This window comes from Mobula birostris, chromosome 5, assembly GCF_030028105.1.
Source record: "Mobula birostris isolate sMobBir1 chromosome 5, sMobBir1.hap1, whole genome shotgun sequence".
Classification (NCBI taxonomy): Eukaryota; Metazoa; Chordata; class Chondrichthyes; order Myliobatiformes; family Myliobatidae; genus Mobula; species Mobula birostris.
The window spans coordinates 57,588,547-57,596,816 of NC_092374.1; the positions used below are offsets into that span (position 1 = coordinate 57,588,547).

Consider the following 8,270-nt stretch of genomic DNA (forward strand, 5'->3'; position numbering starts at 1 on the left):
TATCTGGTTTATTCGAAGGAACTTGCGGTTACCTGCAGTGCACCTGAATTTTAGGCGAGCAGCCTGACAAATTAGTGATAGTGGAGGAGTTGGAAGAGGTGGGAATCATGTTTAAACAAATGCCAGAAGCAGTCAGTAATTGAAGAGAGAAACAGAGTTATAGATTCAGCACCAAAACCCTTCACTGGAATTGGAAAGAGAGAAGTCGGGTTTGTTATAAGTTGCGGGTGGAATGACTAGGACAAAGATAATAGTTCTGACTAGGTAAGTCCATGGTTGTCACGGTGCCCCAAGCTATTAATGTGATCTGATTGATAAGTTAATGAGTGGAGTTAGAACATACACAAGAACATAGAGCAGTAGAAAAACTCCTAGAAAATTAGGTTGTGCAAATGGAGAGAGAAAACCAGAACCAATATTACATTCTCATGTTCTTTTGAAATTATAATTTTGACTTATGTTCATTGTCATCATATGCAAATAAATGAAAGGCAACATTGAATTTTCAGCTGATGTTGCAGAAAATGGCATTTGACTGAGGAAGAGGAAGGGGCCATGCATGCACAGCAAAGCATCACATCATAGTCTATTGATTTGCATTAAACACCACCTGCTAGGTGAATAAAATAATTAAATAAGAGGACAATTAACAAAGTGCAGACAAAACAAGTTCAGGTTCATTATTTTTCTCAAGTGATCATGCAGAAATTGGTTTGATAGCGCCTGCTTTTATGTGCTAATCACACAGTATTAGATTTTACCCAGTGTAGATCCCTCTAATGATCATTTCGGGGGGCAGTTGGGGGAGATGGGGGTTACATCAGTTGAAAAACTAGTCCATGTTTTTTTGTAATATAATTTTTATTGAATTTTCAAAAGGAATACATGAAAAAAAGAATCTACCCTCCTCCCTCCCCTTAACCCTCCCCCCCCATATAAAGTCCTACCTAAAAAGAAAGAAAGAAAAAATAAAAAAAGGAAGAAAAGAACCGCCTGGGTATTGGAAGGTTTCCACATGCTCCATGGGATTCAAAATAAATTTGGTATAATTATTCGTTACTTTCCCCAAGTGACCAAAGTCTTTATCGGAGCACTTAAATATGCCATCCTATCTTTTGTAAATAAGGGCGCCAAATATTCAAAAATGTTACATATTTGTCTCTTAAATTATAAGTAATTTTTTCGAGTGGAATAGAACTAGCCATTTCATTATTCCAACGATTCATACTTAAACACGAATCAGATTTCCAAGTAACTGCTATAGTCTTCTTAGCTACTGCCAATGCAATTTTTATAAATTCTTTCTGATATTTATTCAATTTAAGTTTCGCTTTTATCCCTTCAATATCACCTAGTAGAAATAATACAGGGTTATGTGGAAGTTGAGTTCCAGTAATTTGTTCCAATAAAATTCTTAAATTTATCCAAAAAGGTTGAATTTTAAAACAAGACCAAGTAGAATGTAAAAAAGTACCAATTTCTTGATTACACCGAAAACATTTATCAGATAGATTTGAATTTAATCTATTTATTTTTTGCGGTGTAATATATAATTGGTGTAAAAAATTATATTGTACTAATAAATTGAACATTTATTGTATTTGTCATACTGTCAAGACAAAGTCTTGACCAATTTGTTTCATCAATATTAATATTCAGATCTGTTTCCCATTTTTGCTTTGACTTATGGGTTCCTTGTTTAATTGTCTGTTCTTGAATCAAATTATACATACAAGAAATAAACTTTTTAATTTTTCCTTTTTGTATTAAAATTTCAATTTCATTAGGTTTTGGCAAAAACATTGTTTGACCCAGCTTACCTTTTAAGTAAGCCCTTAATTGAAAGTAACAGAAGAAAGTATTATTAGATATTTTATATTTATCCTTTAATTGTTCAAATGACATAAATATACCTCGTTCAAAACAATCTCCTATAAATTTAATCCCTTTTTGGTACCAATTATATAAAAGTTGATTGTCCATTGTAAAAGGAATAAGTCTGTTTTGGAACAAAGGCCTCCTTGCTAATAGAGATTTCTGTGTTTCATTATCAACATTTATCTTATTCCATAGATCAATCAAATGCATTAATATAAGAGATTCTTTCTTTTCCCGTATCAATTTAGATTCCCATTTATATATAAAATCTTCAGGTCTATTTTCTCCTATCTTGTCTAGTTCTATTTTAATCCATGCTGGTTTTCGATCATCAAAGAAAGATGCAATAAATCTAAGTTGATTTGCTTTATAATAGTTTTTAAAGTTTGGAAGTTGTAACCCTCCTAACCTAAATTTACATGTCAATTTTTCCAGTGATATTCTTGACATCTTACCTTTCCAAAGAAATTTTCTCACACATTTATTTAACTCTTGAAAAAATTTCTGTGGCAATTGTATTGGTAATGTTTGAAACAAATACTGTAATCTAGGAAATATATTCATTTTTATAACATTGACTCTACCTACTAATGTTATTGGTAATATCATCCATTTGTCAAGATCTTCTTGAATTTTTTTCAATAGTGGTAAATAACTAGTCCATGTTTGATAGCCTGGCCCTCTCCAGGTGTTGGTTAGATATCTATTAATGTTACTATTGCTGCAGTATTCACTTCCACCTGCATCTTTGGAGTACAAAACTCCACATTACAAACATTATGGAATAATCTCAGCAAAATGAAAAGCACATCATGCATGTTTGTTACTCTTGTTATTTAAAGGGCAGTCTACCTACATCAGGTGATCTGACTGGGCAGGTTCAGAACTGACTGCAAGCTGTTCAGACACATTCCTCGGTCCATAGTGTGTGCTTAAACTAACACGATATATTTTACCCAGAACTTAGTTGCTAAGTTACTCATTCCACGGGTGCCTTAATGATGACATTGTTGTCAGCACGCCATTACTGGAGGGATTCTTTATAGCCACGGCTGGTCATAGCAACACAATAAACAGAAGGAGTAGGCTCTTCAGCCACTCAGCCTCTTCTGCATTCTGTTTGATCTTCAACCTCAAGGAAACTTTTCCAATTAATCCCATTTAAAAATCTTTCATAAACTGTGTTGAATATACTAAATTAGCTGCCACAGTCCTCAGGTAGAGTAGGCCAAAGACTCAGCTCTGGTTCCAAGACTCCTCCCTGCATCTTTGCCACTACATGCTGGCTAATGTTTGTTAGATTATGCAGCACAGTACTGGTGTCCATATTAGCAAAGTGTGCACTGACGTACAGTACATCTCACACTGACACCAGCAATGAAATCTTGCTTTTAGGAGACTAATGTTGTTTTGCCCTGCTACTGTAGTGCTTGCATGGCTCCTGTTGACTGCTGTGGTCAGAGAGTGCACTGGTGTGAAGAGACAATGAAGTAGAAGATTGTCTTTGTTCACCAGAATCAATCTCTCTGGCAATGCTAGCTGCTAAGAATGCCTGGCAGTGTGGACCTACTCAGAACAAAGAAATTGCACGTGCTTCCCAGAAGCGTGACATTCGCCATGAGGAATTTCTTCTCTGGATCCAAATGAGATCTCCTGCTGATAAGAAGATCTGTGTTCCTAATGGAAATATTAATGGTACGTGAACCCAATGAATCAATGTCCGCTCTCATGAGAAGCAGGCAATTCAGGCAAAACCCTATGTTTCAGATACTGTCAGCCTGTCACTCATATCTATGAAGGGACTGAAAGATGACAAATGAACTTAAAGTCCACATTTCCCTACGGCCTGATAATCTGTATCCCAGAATGCCAAAGGTGGTAACCATGGAAATAATGGATGCTTTATCACCACCCTCCAGAATAATGGAACATAAACACAAGATATTCTGCAGATGCTGGAAATCCAGAGCAGTACACACTAAATATTGGAGGAACTCAGCAGGTCAGGAATAAACCAAACATTTGCTGCAGTTTGGAGGGTTTCAAATAGAACCCCACTATTTAAAAAAAACAATGTGGGAGAGAGAAAACGTGGAACTACAGATTGATTAGCCTAAAAGCAGCTGTAGAGAAAACATTACACGTAACAAGGGATGCAATGAGTCACTTAGAAACTAATTGGATGGAAGAGCACAGATGCTATTTTGGATCAAAGCCCTTCATGTCTTAGCCCAAAATACTGACATACATTTCCCTGCACAGATTCTGCCCAACCCGTTGAGTTCCTCTAACAGCTTGATTTCATTTCCTCTAGACTACAGCATCTGCAGTTATTGTGTCTCCACTGAGAAATTATCATCTGCATCAGACACAGATTTCTGAAAAGGAAATTGTGATTGACAAGAACACTACAGTCTTTGAGGTAGAATATTTACCTCAAAGTGGATGAGGTATATTTGGATTTTCACAAGACTCCTGATTGTCATGATGTGCTCACAAAGGACTGGACTCAGATACAGAGGCTCGGCAGGATCCCCAGAAAGAGACAGAAGCAAGAGTCAGAGCCTCGGAACAGTGACTGAGTGACACAATGAGGTAATTCATCCTCACCGCAACAAGGTACTGAATGGGAGACCTCTTTAAATAATCATGGAATGCAGGAAACATATGCCAGCCACAATTAACCTGACAAGATTAAAGTGAAAACACAAAGATTTAACAACTCCAGTTAAGATATTGATTAGTAAATACAGATGCTCGAAAACCCCTGAGGCTCAACGCTCTGTGCAAACCACGGGGCTCATGACATAGATAAAGACTGGAGACTCAAGTGACCTCAAATGCTGGAAAGCGGAAAGAAGAAAGATGTTGGAAGAACTCAGCAGGTCAGGCAGCATCTATGAAAAGAAGTGGACAGCTAACATTTCAGGTCAACTGCATTGGGTGAAGGGTCTCGACCAAAAATGTTAACTGTCCATTTCCCTCCATAGGTGCTGTCTGAACCACTGATTTTGTGTGTTTCTCTTGATAAGGGGAACAGAAAATAGGAGAGTACGAATCTTTCTCAGAGTGGCAGGCAGTGACTAGTGGATAGCTGCAGGAATCAATTATTCACAATGATTTGAATGAAGGAACTGAACGTAATATTTCTAAGTTGACAATTGACACAAAACTAGTTGGGACTGTGAGTTATAAGACAGATGTAAAGAACCTTCAAGGCAATTTGGGTAATTTTTTAAAGGAAAATTCAGAATAATATGCATAAATGTGAATTTGTTCACTTTGATAGGAAAACCAGAAAGGCAAACACCATTAATTAATTTTGGAAATGTAAAGAATAGAGGATATGGGAACCTACACACAAGGCACTGAAATCAAGCAAGCAGGTGCACCATGTAGTTACGACGGTAAATTATAGTCATAAAGTCAAATAGAATGTGACAGGTCCTGCACTCCATCAACACTGTGCCAATCAGCATGCACCCATCCACACTTATTTAACATTTTATTTCCCAAATGCCTTTTATTCCCTTCGAGTTCCTCCCAGATTCTACCACTCACTTACAGACTAGGAGAAATTTACAGAGGCCATTCTAACCCTTTGGGATGTGGGAGGAAACATGGTCACAGGGAGAACATGCAAACTCCACATGGACAGCACCAGAGGACAGAATTGACCTTGATTGTTCCAGGGATCAGTCCAGCTATGAATGCACATTTGAAGGCTGCACCCAAGTCTCATTGAATGATGGAGAATCTGAAGCTGAGAATGCATTACTCAGATACTTCTGAAGAGTCTTTGGGACCGGGCTTTTTGCTGATAGGCACATCTTTGTCTCTTGTCCAAGATCACCTATATTGAGTAGCAGAATAGGTAAGGAAAGAAAAGTGCACATAAATACAAGGATAAACCTCCAGTTACAGTGAAGAAGAGAAAATGGGTAATAAAACATGAATTGAATGCACATGTAGCACATGTAACAAGATAATGGATTCACACTTCAGATAGAAATAAAGGGGCACAACCAAATAGCCACTACTGAAACATACTCTCAATGGTCACTCTATTAGGTACCTCCTGTACCAATTAAGCAGCCACTGAGTGTATGTTTGGGACCATCTGCTGCTGTAGCCCATCCACTTCAAGGTTCAATGTGTTGTGCATTCAGAGATGCTCTTCTTCACACCATTGTTGTAACACATGGTTATTTGAGTTACTGTCACCTTCCTGTCAGCATGAACCACTCTGGCCATTCTCCTCTGACTTCCCACATTAACAAGGCGCTTTTGTCCACAGAACTGCCTTTCACTGGATTCTTAAAAAATTTCTTGCACCACTCTCTGTAACTCTCAAGACTGTTGTGCATGAAAATCGCAGGAAATCAGTATTTTCTGAGATACTGGAAGCACCCTGTCTGGCACCAACAATCTTTTTATGGTCAAAGTCACTGAGATCACATTTCTTCCCCATTCTCATTTGGTCTAAACAACAACGGAACCTCTTGACCACGTCTGCATGCGTTTCTGCATTGAGTTGCAGCCCCGTGATTGGCTGATTAGGTATTTGCATTAACAAGCAGGTGTACAGCTGTACTTAATAAAGCGGCTTTAATAAAATGTAGTCGCAAAAAGCCCAAGGTTAGGAAATCTCCCGAGTACTTACCTTTAAAAGAGAAAGAAAAAAATAGAAAGGTCAGAATTTCCCCGATGTTAAAAAATGGTATAGTGGCAACAGTCCTGGCAGAGAAGATCGAGAAGGACGATCAGTCTGGAGGAAGCAAACAAAATGCAAGGGTTACAAAATATTATTGGGAGTTGTACGTAAGCCCTCAAACTGTAGTTGGAATTTAAGGTACAGTATTGATTGGGAAATTATCTGTGTTTATGACAAGAATAATATGATAATTGCAGAAAATTTTGACCTACATGTAGACTGGGCATACTAAATGAGCAACACTAATATGGAGGATGCCATGTACTGTATGAGAAGTGCTTTCCTAGATAGGTGTGGGGAGGAAGCAATGAGTGAATGGGTTATTATACATCTTGTATTTCATATCTCAAAGGTTAATTGAAGGTCTCCTAGTTATAAAGGCCTTTAGGAACTGTAATCACAATATGATAGAGTAGAGTATAAATTTGAAAATATCACTCTGTATCCAGGGTCTTGAATGTGAATAAAGCAATGTACAAAGACAAGAGATGTGAATTGGTTCCGGTAAATTGGCAAACTTCATTAAATTGTGCGGCATCCCATTTTCAAGCTTTACTAGCTTAAACCAGTGTTAACATGGTTTCACAATTTACCATTTGGACCGAGCAATAAATACAAAAATGCATTTAGTGTACACCAAGATAGGTGGAGTCCAGCTCCTGGGAATTTATTTTAATTTTAGATTAACCGCTCAAGTGATTTTTATGTTGCTTCGGGCAGATGGGGCTCGTCATTCGTGGTTGGCAGGGGTCATCTGGGGAAGGCAAACTCTGCCTTGATTTTAAAAAAAGTCCTTTTCAACCTAATCCCACTTCCCAGCCTTCTTCATGGTCTTGAATAGAGGTCCCCAACCTTTTTTGCACCGCGGAGCGGTTTAGTATTGACAATATTCTTGCAGACCGGCCGACCGGGGGGGCGGGGGTGGTGGGTGCTCAAGTAGGGTTAAACTCACCTCAACATATCTTTTACAGTTAGGGTTGCCAACTTTTTACTCACAAATAAGGAACAAAAGTAGCAGTCAAATCCTGGCGAAGGGTCCCGGCCCGAAACATCGACAGTACCTCTTCCTATAGATGCTGCTTGGCCTGCTGCATTCCACCAGCATTTTTGTGTGTGTTGACGGGATATTTGTGTTTACCCCGAGAAAGACTACTATGACCATGAAGCCTTGCGCGGGCACCCGTGTGCACATGCGCGGACGTGCCGATTTTTCCACAAATCAGTTTTAGCTTAATCTTCCCAACTACGCTGTACATACATTATTTCTACTTTACATAGGCTGTGTAATTATCATATCATTGCTGCTTTTACTATACGTTAGAGCTATTTTAGGTTTTATGTGTGATTTGGTAGGTTATTTTTTGGGTCTGGGAACACTCAAAAATTTTTTCCCATATAAATTAATGGTAATTGCTTCTTTGCTTTACGCCATTTCGGCACAAAAGGTTTCAGAGGAACGCTCTACCTTAGCAGAGGAAATACGGGACAAGGGCGGTCCCATATGGGACAAACCAATTTAGCCCAATATACGGGATGTCCTGGCAAATACGGGACAGTTGGCAACCTTATGTTCATGTTCAACAGTGCGTGATAGGGAATGAGGAAAGGTGCAGCTAACTCATATCGTTTCCTCGCGGCCCAGTAGCACATACTTTGCGGCCCGGTACTGGTCCGCGGC

General features: G+C 38.6%; 1 long non-coding RNA gene across 3 annotated transcripts in view; it reads right to left on the bottom strand.

Moving 5' to 3' along the window:
• The window catches only part of LOC140197252 (uncharacterized), a 59,904-nt gene extending 52,185 nt beyond the window's left edge, over positions 1-7,719 (bottom strand). Inside the window, exons 1-3 of one of the 3 annotated variants that reach the window (XR_011885897.1) lie at positions 7,589-7,719; positions 6,542-6,646; positions 946-5,731 (exon numbers count right to left, since the gene is read on the bottom strand). This is a non-coding gene — a long non-coding RNA (uncharacterized lncRNA). Of the gene's footprint in view, positions 1-945; positions 5,732-6,541; positions 6,647-7,544 lie in introns of those variants that run through there. The other 2 variants (XR_011885895.1, XR_011885896.1) reach the window with 2 other exon arrangements.
• Between the last annotated feature and the right edge of the window lie 551 nt (positions 7,720-8,270).